This window comes from Mauremys reevesii, linkage group 12 (assembly GCF_016161935.1).
Source record: "Mauremys reevesii isolate NIE-2019 linkage group 12, ASM1616193v1, whole genome shotgun sequence".
In the NCBI taxonomy this organism is placed as follows: Eukaryota; Metazoa; Chordata; order Testudines; family Geoemydidae; genus Mauremys; species Mauremys reevesii.
In genome coordinates, this window is record NC_052634.1 from 9200969 (window position 1) to 9218737 (window position 17769).

A 17769-nucleotide genomic window follows, 5' to 3' on the forward strand; every position below is an offset into this window, starting at 1 on the left:
AAAACCTTGTTTACTTTGCATATAACAATAATTTGTTTATATAATATATAGACTTATAGAGAGACCTTCTAGAAAACATTAAAATTTACTACTGGCATGCGAAGCCTTAAATTAGAGCATATAAATGAAGACTTGGCACACCACTTCTGAAAGGTTGCCGACCCCTGAATTAGATGATTATGTATGAGGCTCCCTGTCATGATCATAACAACATGGCTGCAAAATAATGGGCTGCGGATAAAAAGCCACAGAGTCTTGTTGCGTGACTATATTGCTCTAGTACTTTTCATCCAGAAATAACTCTGGGTGAATAGAGGTAATGGGGCAATTAAAGAAAGAATAAAAGAGTTCTGAATATCCTCTTGAATGTTACAATTATGTCACGTTGGCTGTATTGGCACCCTTTTTATTTTCATTTCCTGTGAATATTCTGGAAATGGATTTCATGGCAGGGATGTTAAGTGAAATTTAAGCAAATATTGGTGATAGTGAGTTTTGCATTCATATTCATAGGATTTATATCTGGACACCTGATTTTAAGCATTCTGCTCATGCAGTCAAGGAATAGATACAATACCATGTGTCCTGTGCCTCAGATCAGCACAGTTCATATAGCGAATATTGTCATCAAATTGCCCTGGTTCCACCTAAAAAACAATAATTATTTGCAGAAGTTATTTTGCAAGGAGTTTTGAATAGTGAATGAATCTGAGAGCATCATAATCTGTTCACAGGCAATTTGTAAACAGAAAAATAAGCAAAATATATTGAACAGGATCACAAAGTACTTTGCAAACTCTTCAGACAGGATCATTTCACCTGCCACTGTAGTGTAACCACCTCTGGTGTGAAACACAGCAGCCTTCATTTTACAACTCCTCTCTAAGGCCCCAATTGAACAAAGTGCCCCTATTCAGCAAAGCACATCAGCATGTGCTTTCTATCCCATTGAAGCCAATGTTAAGTGACTTAAGACCCTGCTTTACAGAGGTGGATTTAAGTATGGGGTGAAGTGCTTTGCAGGATAAGAGCATCTCCAGGAGCACAGAGCCATACCACCACGTTGGAAGACTGGTGCAATGATGACTCAGATGGAAGTGTGCTACCTACTGAATCACCATGCCATGTTTTGCAGAAGCTGGGGTTTTCCTACTCTCTTTTTCTCCAAGTACTAGTCAGCCGACCCCTCTTAATAGCTGATGAGATAACAAGGAGTCGGGTGGCACCTTAAAGACTAACAGATTTATTTGGGCATAAGCTTTCGTCTTTAAGGTGCCACCGGACTCCTTGTTGTTGTTGTGGATACAGACTAACACGGCTACCCCCTGATACTTTACACTGAGGAGATGTGGTGTAGAAACAGAGTTATTTACAGAAGCATCCTACAGTAAATTTAAGGGGCTGTCTGGGTGTGCAGTTAGTAACTGTGAGAAATAGGTGCTTTGGCAGCATTAGTGCAAAGACACAGTAAACTATCTATAAAGGAAAACTTTTCTATGTGCTCTGATCACAACCCCTACAGTTCAGTAAGTGTTTTCACCATAATATGCTATTGTGTGTCATATGGAGAGGGAACTGATGTTCTGTTATAATAATACAGTAGATGCATGCTTTGCATTTATAAATAATGCATTTGATTTGTAAGATATATAAATAACACGGAATGCATAATTCATACCGAGACTTCTACAGACTCATTTTCTATAGACTTCATGTGAAAGGCTAATTTATTTTCCTCCATTCTTGGATTCTAAATGCTATTTCAGTTGTCTTGTTCCTGTAGGGCTGCACTGCTGTACATTGCACATTTGGATTTAATAATGGTTTATTGTTGCAGTTCTATCAGTATTTGTCTCCAGAGCTATCTTACTGGATACCATACAATAGCAGGAGCTAGTGAACAACTAGCAACAAACATTCAAACTCCAGCAAATGTATGTCTTCAAGCGCTCTGGTAAAAGTTGCTAGCTCTGTATGGCTTGCATTAGGTTCATGCCAGGGGAAATTAAAGTTACTTCCTGCCCTGGAGAAATTTATGTAAGTGACAAAATCATTGGAAATGTATGTTACCAATGACGTAGCTATGTGTGTCATGATTTCTTGCTGAATGCTAATCTGTAGCATGTGTATATATTGAGGAACATATTGCCAAATGAAGCTATTGCAAGTTTCTGAGACAGCAAGGAATTTGTGTTTGCAGATGGAGAGATCAGTGGAGTGTGTCTAGCGATGCTGGTGGAATCTATTATTAAATGAAAAAATAAGTGAACAGAGACAGGTCCTCATTAGACTTTCAATAATTACCATGCTGTGCAGAACCCACTGCGCTGGAATAGTGAGTGGGGTAGGAGAGGCTCTGGCTGCAATGGGATAAAGCTCAAGTCTTTTCAGGGACACAATGCCAGTTTCATCTGCCACTTGTCACGTCCTTTATTAAGAGTTCTCAGTGTGGATCCTTCTGCTCCCACAGTTCTGCAGGATGGAGTCCCTCCCGGGAAGTACACCTGCCCCTGCTTTTTCTATTGGCAACCATGTTAAGTTGACACGTTAGTCTCGAGATTTCAAACATGGATGTCTTAGATGTGCCCACAAAGTTTGCACACTCGGCTCTGCATGGCAAATGAACCATAGGATCAGATGGTCAAATTCACTGCTGGCCTAACCAGAGACCAGGGGTGGCTGTAGCCATTTCGCCGCCCCAAGCACGGTGGCATGCCGCGGGGGGCGCTCTGCCGGTCGCCGGTCCTGCGGCTCCGGTTGACCTCCCGCAGACGTGCCTGCGGATGCTCCACCGGAGCCGCGGGACCAGCGGACCCTTCGCAGGGACGCCTGTGGGAGGTCCACCGGAGCTGCCTGCCGCCCTCCTGGCGACTGGCAGAGCGCCCCCCGCGGTATGCTGCCCCAAGCACGCGCTTGGCATGCTGGGGCCTGGAGCCGTCCCTGCCAGAGACAATTCCATTTGACACGATGCCTGTGGAGAATTTGGTTAATTGATTCATTGAGTTAATTGTGATAATGGGAAGTGAGCTGAGGATCACTGACTCATTTCACACAGGCCTCCAAACAGCCATAATGTGCTTTGCATTATTGATTTTCAGCCAGCTTTGAGCCTGTTGATTTAGAAAGACTCAATCCAGGCCTCCATTACATTCAGCATTTTGATTCCAAGTCCCCATCTCAGTCTCCCTTTCCTCCTACTCCTCCTCATGCTCTAAGAAGGAATAAGAGAAGTTCTCTGAAATGAGTCATGTTTCTCTTTTTTCCCTTATTGTGGGAGCTGAATGAAGTTCCTTAAATTTTTCACACATGTTCAGTTCAGGAAGGTGTTTGCAATAGCATCTGCTGAGGACCAGTACATGTTCCTGCAGTGCCTGCTTCCCTGTACTTTCCTGTTTCCCTAATTACTGCAATTACCCAAGAGCTCACTTCATGCGGGAACTGCCAGCTAGCAATTATATCAGGTGCGGATTCCCCAGTCCCAGGGGAAATTCTGGTAGCCACTCGTTCATTAAAACTACTGACGTGATCCTCCCGTAGCTGGAGGGATGCCTTGCCTCTGAGAGTGGGGCTTTAATTTCCCAGCTTCCATCTGAGTTTATTTAAGTGGTTTCCTTGGGGGAGATGCTGACAGGTTTTATTTAATTATTATTATTTTATTCCCATGACAGAAACCTTCTGGTTTTATCAAGCAGATTCTGCTGAGTTTTTGCTTCCTTGAGGGGGAGGAAACAAGGCTGTTGAGCCATCTGTCCAGCCCTCTGCCATGCTATGAAGTGCCCTATATTTAAGACTATGGGAGTAGATCCTTGTGATTTCTCTCTCAGCTGTTTGGAGAAGCGCATGCATACCTCAGGGTGACTTGATTGTTTAGACAGCTACACTGTGTACACAGGCATGACTGGTCTGTGTATGTAAGTGTGAATAACTGGAATAACAGCAACAACTCTCGACCCTTCCATAGCATCCTTCATATGCAGATCTCAAAGTGCCTTACAAAGGTGCATAGGAATTGTCCCCATTTTGCAGATGGGGAAACTGTGGCACAGGGTGTGATTGTCAAAAACTTCTAAGTGACCTAGGAGCGCGAGTCCATGAAAATTAGATTCTGAAGTCACTTAGAAGCTTTTGAAAATCCCACCTGATCAAAGTTACAGCGCAAGGCCTGGTCTACACTTAAAAACATAGGTCAGCATAGCTATGGCGCTCACATCCATACCCCAAGTGAGGTAGCCATGTCAGCCTGACCCCTGGTGTACACACTGCTCGGTCAATGGAAGAATGCTGCCATCGACCTAGCTACCCTTGCTCAGGGAGGCGGTGTCTTACAGCGATGGAAGCCCCCGCCCTCTTATGTCAGTTTAGTGTGTCTGCAGCACAGGGTTATGCCAGCATAGCTACAGCGCATAGCAATGCTGCTATAGTCCCCACAGTGTAGATGTGAAGTTAGAAGCAGAGCTAGGGAAACCAGGGGAGATCTGCAAAGGTTCCTAACTCCCAGCAAAAGTTAGTGCCTAACTGCCATTTGTGCGTTTGCAGATCTCCCTCACATTCATCCTATCTTCAGTCCGATTCCCCTTCTCTAGCCACTAGACTGAAGTTCTAACTCTGTGGTTTTCTGAACCTAGTGCTGCTTTCTTAGGGTGACATAACTGGAGATGACAGCAGTCCCCTAGCCTGGAGTCAAAGGCCATGCCTGCTCTATGTGCCAGGGGTGGATTCCCCTGCTTGTGTATACATACTTGCGGAAGCTCAGTGAGAGCTAGCAGGAGTATAAGTGTAGTGTAGCTATAGTATTATAGATAGCGCAGGTAGCTGAGCCATGCCAAGAATAAAGACTAGCACTGGTGGGTACGTATTTGGCATGGCTCAGCTGTGCCTCAGTTGCTGCTGCCCATGTTATTGTGACGACACTACTATTTATACTTGTGCCAGCGAGCGTGAGCATGTGTACACAAACAAGGCCATCACCTCCATAGCCTGTAGTGTAGGCATAGCAAAAGTGACAAGTACTATTAGAGCTGAGGTCTTGGAGTCACGGCTTTTGTGTTCAGTTCCCACCAGTGAAGTATGTGACCATGAACAAGTCACTTATCTTCTCCATATCTTAATTTTATTATCTCTAAGCCAGGGGTTAAAATACATCACATGGGAGGAATTCATGACTTTTAAATCTTGTTGAGATACTAAGGTGAAGGTTGTTTTGTAAAGTGCAAATCCTTTTAAAGAACATCCTCATCATACCGTCTTTTCCAAAAACTTATCAAGTCCAGTCTTGAAACAAGTGAGGTTTTTTGCCCCCTTACTCAGATTGGAAGGCTGTTCCTGAACTTCACTTTTCTGATAGTTAAAAACCTCTATCTAATTTCAAGCTTAAACTTGGTGCCATTTGTTCTTGTGCCAGCATTGGCCCTTCACTTAAATAACTCCTCTCCCTCCCTGGTGTTTATTCCTTTGACGTGTTTATAAACAGCAGGCTGAACAAGATAAGCTCCTTAAATCTTCTCTCACAAGGTAGGTTCTCCATTCCACTGATCATCCTCCAAGCCCTTCTCTGCACCCATTCCAGTTTGAATTAATTTTTGTTAAACACGGGAGACCACAATTGTGCACATTATGCCAGATGAGGTCTCACCAGTGCCTTGTATAATGGTAATTACACTTCTCTATCTCTACTGGAAATGGGTCATCCTAGGATTGAATTAGCTTGTGGCTCAAGCATTGTAGCACTTAATATCATTATTATTTATTATTACTGCTGCCCTGTTAGCAATGGGTGTGATCCTGTAGTGTATATTATTGGGCAGTATCCTTTGAAATAGTTTGAGAGTCTTCTAGTTGGACTCCCTGCCTTTTATCACAGAGACCACCAGATGCTAACAGAACAGCAATATATGTATGTAGTTAGGTCTTGTGTGTTGGTATATAGTTACTAAACGCTGTTATTAGGAACCCACCTGTGTGTGTGTAGTTTCCCCATATTCTCAATATTGTGTAGAGATCAAAGACACAATGGATCCCAGCTCCTACTGGGGGAAGAGTGTGTGTGTTGGGGGGAGGGCAGGGTTGAACCTATAACCACATATTCTAATCTGGAGGCAAACAGAGCCGTGACTTTGGTAGAATCAGAGAAGAGGAGAAAAACCCTTTGGGTTCCTCAGTGTGCAACCACGGGATGATTGCCTTCAAGACACTTTCTTGACACAAATATAAATGTTCACTATTTAAATAAAAAATTTGCACATGAAGTCTTGTGCTATTAGAGCGTCTTAGGTACAGGTATATAGCGGTACCGGTTTATAATGCTGCCATCAGCACCTTTTTAATTATGCCTAATTATAAAACCCTTCAATTACTTTAGACCCAAATCTACCTCTAATCCCAGTACATACAGACTCTCCCTCAGATTTAATTGCTAGACATTATTCACATTGGAGACATTGATTCCTGCAAAGCAGGTAATAACCAGCGTTATTTGTATTAAAGAAATTAATCTCATGCCATGCTAAGCTTCCACCTCCTCTACCTTGTCGTGGCTTTTCTTTGCCTGATTTGAGATCTTTGTTACCCATTTAAGAAGGTGTCATTGCACAGTTTGGTTCTAGGAAGTTGGTAGGCGCTGAATGCTGATACGAGGGGACAGAAATGCCAGCTTTTATTTAGAACTTTTGTTTAGCATCACTGTTTTTGTTCACATCAAACACTGGCTCAATGGGGAGCCAGGGGAGCGTGACTCCATGCATTGCAGAATGAATGGCAGGTATCTTTAGAATACATCAAAGGAGTTGAGACAGTTGTGGAATTGACTCCTGCAGGGGTTGTTGACTCAGATGTTGATCCTGGACTGGATAGTTTTTGACCAACAATTAGAAATGTACTGAACTCTTGTGACCAAACCCCGTAATTGGTGTGTGTTTGTTTTTCCTCTTTGTCTTGTTTGGGGGGTTATTGCAAATGTATTGACTTCACTGAATTTATTATTTGTATTGATTTTTAGTGTTACAGTAGGACCTAGAAGCTCCAACAGAGATTGGGGCCCCTTTATAGGAAGCATTGCGCAAATACATAGCGAGAGAGAGTTCCTGCCCCAAAGAATTTATCATCTGAATAGACAAAAGACAGTGAGTGGGAAAGAGGTAGTGTTAAAGCTGCACTGCAGACAGCAGGATTTGTTCTGCTATTTATACACACATGTGCATACCAGCATGGGAATATAAGTAAGCTCTGTCTGGTGAACTATAGCTCTTCTCTCACACAGCAATGAGGAAAAATCACCCACTATATGCACTAAAGCTATGAATATGCATATCAAAGCGTTCTGAAGACATCAGGGTGGCTATGAACATCCAATTGAAGTAATTGGTGATGTTACCAGAACGCTGAAAGAGAGGTGCTGCTGTTTTTTAAATTTGTCATCATCACCTTTTAGATATTCCTAAAAGTTACCATGTGATCCTAACAGGTATTTTTTTAATTAAAAGATCAAATAATACTAATTAGAGTTGAGTGTGAAGCAAGCCATTCTACTCCCACATCTCCAAAGTCAGGGGTCGTTGTGGTTTGTTCTCACCTCTAGCAACACTTGAAACAGAACCCTTTACTTGAGGATCTCAATTATACATGTAAAATTGGGGTTCCAGATGTTTTACCAAGGGCCCAGCTCATACAAAGAGAGGTTAAGTGACTTGCCCAAGGTCACATAGCAGGACAGTAGCAGAGATGGAATTAAAATGCAGTGGTCCTGTGCTCAGACTAGTCCTTCATATATACTACAAAATACTTATCCATCTGGCTGCTCCTGACTGTTTAGCACAGCTAAGAGGGAAATAATTTTTCTAAAGAATTATTTGGACTTTCATTGAAAACTGCATTTTTGTTTTATTTATTTTTTTGTTTTAGAATGTACTGTATTTTGTGGTTAAAAAACAGTGAACATTTTTCCACAGAAAATTTTCATCCCCCACAAAAAAAATTGATGGAAAACTGTGACCAACTGCTCAGTCTTTATAGGATTATGATTCCCCGCGAAACAATTTTAGCTCTTTAAAAAGGGGGGGAAATATTCAGGGTTTAATTCTTCCCTGTTGTAACGACACTAACTCATTGGATTTGCACCAGGGATTAATTTGTGCCTCATCAGATTTTATTATAGATCAGGCCTTGCAGATTTGCGTGACAAAAACCCTATTGTACAAACCACATCCTGTGCCCTAGAATGTCTGATCATGATGAGAACATTTAAAAAAAATCTATCATGATGGAAAAGAAAGAGAAACCCGCACAAGACAGAGGATAAAACAAAGGTCCCAGCTAAAACCACAAACTACCCAGCTGATTCTATCTCCATCTCCCGTATCAGCTCAATCATTGATCTGCTAACACCCACTCATAACCTTCCCTCTTTTGCAAGTGCATCTGATATCACTTCAGAACATCCTGTGCCCTGAAGCAAGAAACATATAAATAATCCCACCTGCTGGAATCAAAATATCCAGTGGAAAAACTGTAATAAGCAGGGAGGACTTTAGTTCCTGGATAAGTAGTGACATTGTTGATACTGAAGAACCCAAAGTCAGGAGTTGGAACATGTGAAAGAAACCAACTCCACAGGCCATAGGTCAAGAAAATCTTTAAGATCATGGGAAGTACACCAAGATGCTTGGGTGAGAAAAGATGGTGAGATCGCAGATAGCTCTGCACTATTTCTCTGTGAGATAGACTTCTTAGAACTGTTGGATGAAAGAGGGTCACAGCATGTTTGTGAACAGACTGCAATATGTAGGCTACTCACAAAGGAGGGTAGTATTCTGTGAGGTGCTGAGTGCGTTCAGTTCCTGCCGACTTTAATGGGAGCTGAGGATGTTCAGCACCTGGCAAGATCAGGATTATACTATTTCCTATAAAATGTCACCCTCTGCTCCCAGAGATATGTAACGCTGTCAGTAAAGAGGAGCCACAGTTTTTGGTTTATTTTTAAAATCTCCTTCAAATGCAAAAAATTTTGTCCTGTAGGCAACTTCAGATACCTACTTAACATTGGCATCTAAGGGGGACTGGAACCATCCAGGTCTGAGCTTTTCCAAAGTTCAGGGATGTTGGGATCAAGGATTTTGCCTTCTTCTTCTTCTTCTTCTTCTTCTTCTTCTTCACTCCCTGTGGAGCATAAGGCACCAACCACTCTCCTCCATTCATTTTGTTCTTGAGCGAGACAGCAGATTTCATCCCACTTCATTCCCATACCTTTCATTTCCTCTTCAATGGTCCTTCGCCACGTCCCCAATGGTCTACCTCTCCTCCTTCTTCCTTGTGGTGTCCATCGTAGGGCAATACGAGGGTGTCTGTCAGCATCCATTCTCAACACATGCCCCAGCCACCTCCATCTTCGTTGTTTGGCTTCATCCACTATATTGTTGATGCCCGTTAATCGGCTCACTTCAACATTGGTGATATGTCTTCAGTCCTTCTTTATTATTATCTGTATTGCAGTAGCTCCTAAGAGCCCCTCGTCATGGACCAGGACAAAAAGATGGGCCCTGCCCCAAAGTGCTGACACCTTTACTTGCTGCTCGGATATGGATAGCAAATAACAATACCTAGCTTCTATGTAGCGCTTTCCATCAGTAGATCCAAAGCACTTTACCACGGAGGTCAATATCCCCATTTTACAGATCAGGAAACTGAAGCCTAGAGAGGTGAAATGACCTGCCCGTGGTCACCCAGCAGCAGAGCCAGGACTGGAGTCCTGGACCAGTGCTCACTCCTGGAGCCTCACTGTTATTTCTCCCCTATCCATGGTAGACGCTGTTACATTCTAAGTAATCACACTGACAGCGAGATCTTGTGTGCTTAATAAAACACCCTTTGAGGGGCAAGAAAATCCTGCCAGTTGCTGTTTTTTGTTCTTTTTTTAAAGTCCCTGCAGGTTACAATTTGCTTCCCTTGGCACTGTGCTGGGCCTGCCTGCATTCATTATCATGGCACAGGGGTTAGGTGGGCATTTGAATGTTAGATCTAAGCCCTTCAACGTTAGAGTTAAAAGAATTCATCCATTTCCTCACTTATGAGGGTTAGGCTTAGTATGTGGTGATGCTAAGAGAGATGTTTGCCCAGGAGTGTCCCCCGCCCCCCACCGCGCTTCATTATTAAAGCAGCTAGTATAAGCTACAGTTGAAGCAGATTTTCCTTTGACATGGGGCCCGCAAGTTTAAGTTCAAATGCCTGAGAGAGAGAGGAAATTAGTCTAGTACAGAATATATAATGCTATTATGGGACATGCTAGCTGAAAGTTAAGTGCTGGGCAAATAATGCAAAACAAGCCTGTTTAAAAATTGTTAGGATTTTTAAACGAATTAGCTTTGACCAGGCTCCATGCGCCTCCTGTCAATTTTCTGTGAAGATTCAAGTGATCACATTTTACTGACCTGAATACTCATGAAATGCTAATTTCCAAGCTCTGTTTGCAGAAATGGGTTTTTAAATTTATTACTTATATTCATTTACATGCTTCCCAATCCATTCAGGGAACACTAACAATACCCGTGTGACTTATCTGATGTGTCCCAGCTGAGCAACATGGTTTGATTTCCATTGCAGTTGCCCCTTCTGGTTCACGCAATTTTCATCCCTGCTGGCTCAGAGGGGTGTGTCAAGCCCTTGGACTGTGTATTTTGCCTTTCATCTAAGGATCTCGACATGATGTACAAACATTTCGTAATTAAGCTTTTATGCCCCCTGTAAAGTAGGCAAGTATCTTTATCCCCTTCTTACAGATTGAGAAAGTGAAGTACAGAGTTGTGAAATGCCTTTCTCAAGAATCCATGGGAGAACTGGGATTGGAACCAAGAAGCCCTGATACCCAGTCCTCTTCTACAGCCACATTTTGCCTCCCTGGCAGTCACGCAGTATTAAGCCTTCTCAGACTGTTCTGCCTACTTAGGACTTTTTGTGTTGCTTGCAGTCCTAAGGGAATTGTTGAGAAACCATTTACAGGGTATAAAATATGATGTATGGGGGAAATTCTCCTCTTGTGCTCACACATAAAACCCATTAGCATTAGGAAAATCCAATACACGCCTTGAGTAAAATCATGGTGCATCAACTACGAGAAAGGGACCGAGAGACTTTTCCATTGGACCATATGAACTTGAACCATAAGATCACTGAACGTTAAATCTCATCAAATGAGGTTCAATCCATCCTCATCATCGTATCCACTCATTATACTTCACACCCGAACATAGCCATTATATGAACAACATACCCTCATATCTCAATGTCCGTACTTTGACCCATTAACCTTTTACCCTCAGTCAGGGATATTGCAGGTTCTGTATTCCTTATGCCATCTGATCTTAAACTGAATTTCTCACCCCTTGATAATCTGTACCTTATTCCCTGAGAACCAGAAACTCCTTTGCTTAACATCTGTACCATTCACATTTTTTTAAACACCATCCTAATAAAATTTTTAAGTGTGAAGTAGTATTGTCTGACACCACTTAGGAATCAAAAAGAGATGAAGATATGTCACCAGTCTGCATGTGTTGCCACTGCTTTTCTACTGAAAGGCACACACAAGCAAAAAAGAGGAAGTGAATATTGGTTTCATTGGTTGTGGTAGGTGCTGGCATGCTAGCCCCAGGGACAGATGAAACAGATAAAGCACAGCACTGCCACTGCTAGTGCAAGAGTCCCCATCACATGCCTCAGCCCTGACCTTGGCGGGGCACTCTCTAAAATTGTTGACCGTGCTGTGCTGAGTCTCTCAGTGGGGGTATTAGCTAGTGATAATTATGGAGGTGGCTTTAGGGGATATGGACTCTGGGCCATTGGGAATTGGATTGAGGCCACCAGTTGATTTCATGTGAGATACCCATTGGGGACAGATGGTAAAGATTTTTGGTCACTATCATTATGGAGCTAGATTACAACCAGTGAGCCAACGTTAGTGGAACTTCTGTGACTCATGTGAGTGGTCCCAGAGAAGCTATGCAAGCCACAATAGATGGGGTGGTATCACTGACTGTCCTTACATATATATATATATATATATTTCTCTTTCCTCCCTCCTACCCATACCTAGTTGAAAGGCAAGCTAAATCCCATCTTACATTAGCAATGCAGCTCACTGAGTATATATTATATCTCAGGGATCATTAGTTTCAGCAGAGGAGTTTTAAATGAACGTCTTGGGAAAACACAAATATGCAGTAGGAAAGTGACATTTACCCAGGGCTACCCAGAGGATTCAGGGGGCCTGGGGCAAAGCAATTTCAGGGGCCCCTTCCAAAAGGAAAATTGCAATACTATAGAATACTATATTCTCGTGGGGGCCCCTGCAGGGCCTGGGGCAAATTGCCCCACTCCCACTCCCCCGCCCCTCGGGCGGCCCTGCATTTACCCTGTACAGACGGTGCCTGTAATGGATGTGACATACTATCTGTTATCTCTCTACTATACCCAACATAAATGCAATATGTGCTTTGTCTAACATGTGGCAAATATATTGCACATGTGTGTACTGTTTGTTTCATACATGCAGCATGAACACTTCATATATGCATACTATATGCAATATGTGCTACATACATATGACAAACATACAGTATCCATGTGGCAACTGCATTGCACATACAGCTACTTTGTGGCATATGTGTAAAACCCAGGCATGCCTATGCACTGTATACATTCATATGTGTATATGTGATCTTTGCTGCATACAGGAAGCATATAGGTATATGAGTTTTATGCTACAGGCATGTCCATGCACAGTACACATAGAGTTATTGTATGCTATATGCATGCATTGGGCACATTTCCTAGTTGCATGATGTGCTGCACACATGTCAAATGACTGCACAAAGATACACTACTTGCTGCAGATGTTTATTTCTGTAAGTAGCAGCATAGGGCATGAACTGGATGACACAGCCAACTAGCATGGAGGTTTTCACTTGTCCCTGAAGCATTTCCCCAATAGCCTCATTCAGGGGAAGATCATCAAGAGAAATGACACTTTTCCTCAAGCGTTTATCTAATTTAGGAAATAGGCTCTAATGGCCTAGCTGCTGAGATTGTGAATAATAGAGAGATGATGGACAGGAGTGGTATTTATGAAGCAGTTTCTAGAACACTTATTATAAAATGAGTTTACCCATTGTAGGCAGGAACCTTCTGTGTCCTTCCATAGTTCTGTAGCTCCTGGGAGTTGAGAGGAAGTTATGAAGGTTTCCATTTTGCCTTGTGCAGCATAATACAGTGAGTGATGGTTCTCTTACAAGCACTTTTTCTTTTGTCAGGGTTTTGTGCAGTACTTAGCAGTGCTCTGCTTACCTTTACTCTGTGCAGAAAAAGGAAGTGAATCCAACAATTGGTACTTGGACTAATGCCACAGAGAGAGGGGGAGGATGTTTCAGGGAATTAGCCATGCTTCAACCAGTGGGTGTGAAGGCGAAACTTTCCTGGGGGGAGGAAACAAGAACTGCCATTTCTCGGTTTCATAGAATCATAGAAGATTAGGGTTGGAAGGGACCTCAGAAGGGTTTCTTGTGGCTTCTTCCGAAGCATTTGGCCCTGGCCACTTCAAGACAAGATACTGGATTAGATGGAGCACTGGTCTGATCCAGTCAGACAATCCCTATGTTTCTCTCTCCTTTGGTCCCATGAAGCCCTGTATTTTGTTAGCTTGGCCTGAAACTGTGTTGCTTGCTTCTGTTAAGGGGACGATTGTGAACAGAAGTCCTTTCAAGCTACTGTCCGAGCATTGGGTTTTCTACAAACCTCTCCCTTGGCCGCTGTTCCTTAGCGTTTGGGAGGTGTAGGGGAAGAGCTTTATAAGGTGTTGGGTAAGTTTTGGTCCAATAGTGAACTCTAAGATGTAAAGTCTAAACTCTAAGATTCTGGTATCTGAGAACTCAGGAGCAGGCAGGGCTGATTTCAGGCACATGTGTAACTCAGGAAGCCAAAAGAAAGAAGGGGGAACAAGAATTTACTTCAAACTCAAACACTTCAATAAAAAAATATAATAAAACAAAATGCATATTTTGCTCAGAGGATAAAGCAGATATTTACAGGTCAACATCTAGGTTCATTTCTGGGTGTGTTAGCCTGGAAGAACATTTATCCTCTGGTGAGCTTAGGCCGTGTGCTACTGGTTTAATGAATATCTGTACAGCACTGCACTTGACTGATGGAATGTAACTACAGCTGCTTGTGCATATGTGACTATGAAGCCTAGGAAGGTTGTGAGCCCTAATACTGGTACCCCAAAGAGTCTTTAGCTCAAGTGATAGAGGCTTGTGTTTGTGTACCCAGAGTCCTGATGCTGCATGTGTATAGTTCAGCATGTGGTATGTGTTTGTAACCGTGGATTTTGTTACACCTGAATGGAACATCAGGTGTTTTCCTGGGTGGAATAAAGGCAAAGGATACTCAAACTGCTAAGGACAGCCTGGAGAACTGGGTACACCTTTGACGTGGATTGTCCTGACAGGGGGCACAGCAATACCTGATGGCATTTTCAGGCACCCTGCAATATGCCTTGGGTCTCTTCTAGAGCTGGTGTATATATTGCTTTATGTGCCTGGCTAGCTTAAATAGAACAATCTGCTGACCTGAGCTAGTGAAGCAGATATTCTAGCTGAATAGGAAAGAATGTGCTGTTCAAAGACCTTTTGTACTCACAAGCTGGTTCTCCTGTGATTTAATTGTGTGTGCTGTGAGCTGTGACCTGTTATGAAAGTGCTGTACAGGTACAGGAAATTCAGAGAGAGTTGGAGTGAGTCACTACTTGGCTTCTGCAAACTGTGTATGGGGTCTGAAAACTGACGCAAGTTTCTAGGGAAATTCACCATAGAAGGTAGCCTAGTTGGGTGTCAGAATTAAGCAATGGCTGATCTTAGGGCAAGGTGTGGGGTTGTGTTCTTGCTGCAGGGGCTCTGAATAACTGGCCTTCACATTCTGCTCATGGGCATGTTTCTGGTCTCAGTTGCACTAGTGCAATCCAGAGGATATCATGACATTAATCAATTTGCTCTGGATTCACTATAGCGCAACTGTGAGCAGAACTGGGCACCATGCACTTGAGATGTATTGAACAAGATAGTTATGCACGGTGTTGTACAAGCCCCAAACAAGATGCAGTCCAAGCTGCAAGGCACTTGCAATCTAAATATGACGCAAAGAAAACGGCTCAAGTGAGGGCCCAAGCTCTTGGAGACCGAGGTTTTTGTTTTGCTGTCATCTATTTGATGGATTGGTATTGGAAGGCGTTGAGATTAGTGATCATGTGAAAAAGACCAGGTGGTCTCATTTTTCTGGCTGATGACCTTTGAAACACTCAACTATCCTCTTTCATTTGGACAAAGATCCTGTTCCAAAGAGCTTACCATAAAAGGAAAGGACTAAGTATGTCTCTGCAATAACAAAATACATAAGAGCCACACAGAAAAATTTGTTTCGATTGAGCAGGGAATGCCAATAATGAAGGGATTTTTGGGTGGCAACTGAAGGTTTTTTGGGTTTTTTTTTACAGTGCGTGAGGCCAAAGGTTAAATGCTTTTAACTGCTCAAGATATGCCAAATCCATTCAGAATAATGCACAACCATAAGCCTTTCATGTTTGTTGACGATACAAGAAATATTTATTTTTCAAAAGAAGGATCCAGTCGGGCACAGGTGCCTGTTAGGTATTGTTGACTGGAATGTGACATCACCCACATCCAATCAGAAAGCTTTGTTGGACTCCAGCCTCTTTAAACCACTTTGTGAGTTACTAAATGTTCAGAAACATATGGGTAAAACAATACTAAATGTGTTCAATATGCTTTCTATTTGTTTCATGTTTGAAAGCACCAGATGGACTATGTTCAAGCCCATTTCTGGCTTTGTTGTGGGGCCTATGGGGTTTGAGTTCTGGTGCTAGAGGTGGGATATAGTGGACCTTAAACGTGTATTTGAGTGCTAGGGTCAGACTGTGCGTTTAGGGCCAGTGCCCATGGTTTTAGGATTAGGATCAGGTGGCCTTATGCAGTATACACATTGCACCTATATTCTGCACAGACCACTTCCAGGGACAGTGTATATCCCCCCATTCCAGTTCTAAGGTCAGTGCCTATTTGATCTTGTATAGCATGTACACTTGTACTTTTGGTTCAGGCTAGACATGTTGAGCAATGTGTCTTTTAAGATCTGGTGTCACCGTAACAAAGCTTTGTGACAGGATAAAGGCTAATTAAATTCCCAGCCATTTGTGGGAAACAATGCAGGAGACATTGATCCTATGATAATGCTCCACTGTAATCACTGTGTTTGTAGCATCCCAAATAAGACTGTCACGGTATCTAACAAGGACCGGTGCAAGAGAGTGGCATTAGCCTACTATACCATTATTGACCTGCTTGATTCTTATTGACTTAGAGGACAGACTCATTGAAATCTTCAGCCAAGAAAATACCAGCTTATTTATAAAGGTCAAGTTGTACACTTAATTATGCAGGCTGGTTTCTGACTGGCTGGGGATGTAACTGAATGTATTTTTATTAGCTTTGACTAGTGAATAATGAGATCCCTCCTCCTGTCTGAACGGGCAGCATAGATTGCATTTGGTGTTAAAATGTATTCCTTTCTCACTTCACAATGTTGGTTTGGGAGACTAAGGATTATACTGATAGGTGCTGGGCATCTGCGACTCTGAATTGCAGATACTGGGTACCTTTCATTATCAGTTTATTTGTGAGGAAAGAATCTACTTCTTCCCATAAGGAACTGAATAAATGCAGCAGGTTGTGTGCTGCAGAAGTACCTCTGTCTTATTTTTGTGACACACTGAGAATTTTCAGTTTGTGGCTAGTATTTTTCACACTGTCTGACAACAGAGCCTCTGAGTGTCACGGAACAACACATGCAGACAGGTGACCAGTGTCCTGTGTCCAAAATAAAACTGACGCAGTATGTTCAAGTGTGAACAACTGGTGCTTGGTAATAGTGACTTAAAGGGGAAGACCCTATATTTTTTTTATGGGAGTAAAAGCAAGTCAGAATGGGTAGATCATAACAAGCAGCTTATTAGTATTTATTTATTGGCTTTCCTGTGGTGTTCATCATGATAGTATCTGAGTGCTTCCCATATGCTAAGAAATGTATTTTCACATCATCCGCATGAGGCAGGGAAATACTAGTAACTCATGTTATAAATGGGGAAAGACGGGCACGGATATTAAGTGAATTCCCCAAGGTAACACTGGAGGACTGTTGCAGAGCTAGGTACAGAACCCCAATCTCCTGAGTCACCATCCATCCCTGTATCCACAAGAGCATCATGTTCCAAATCCTAATTCTAGCTGAAGGTATCAGCGTATGTGTGCTCTGGACCCCAGGGTTTTTAGGGATTCCATTTCTAAGGGAGTGTTTCAGTGCTGGGCCTTCAGACAGCAGGAGAGAACTTTTATTGGGATTCCAAAGAGAATGTAGAGCTTTCCACAATATTTATAACAACCCTCTCACCCTCCACATGTAAACAGAGGTCTTTGCTTTTTATTTGAAGTTCTCTCTCTCCATCTCCCTCTCCCTCACACACACACACACACACACACACTGTAAAATTTCATAGAGAAAAACTTCAGTAGTTTTGGAATTTTGAATTCAAAATGTTGTCGCTATAGGATCAGTATTTTGCCTGAAGGATGGCAGATTTAGTAAAAACTGCCATTTTTGAGGGGGGGGTGTGTGGAGGAAATGTTCAGCAAATTAAACTTTTTGACTTGCAAAGGTGAT

General features: G+C 42.6%; 1 protein-coding gene across 1 annotated transcript in view; it reads left to right on the top strand.

Moving 5' to 3' along the window:
* Positions 1 to 17769, top strand: part of GRAMD1B (GRAM domain containing 1B) — a 284969-nt gene that overhangs the window by 115180 nt on the left and 152020 nt on the right. The window lies entirely within an intron of this gene.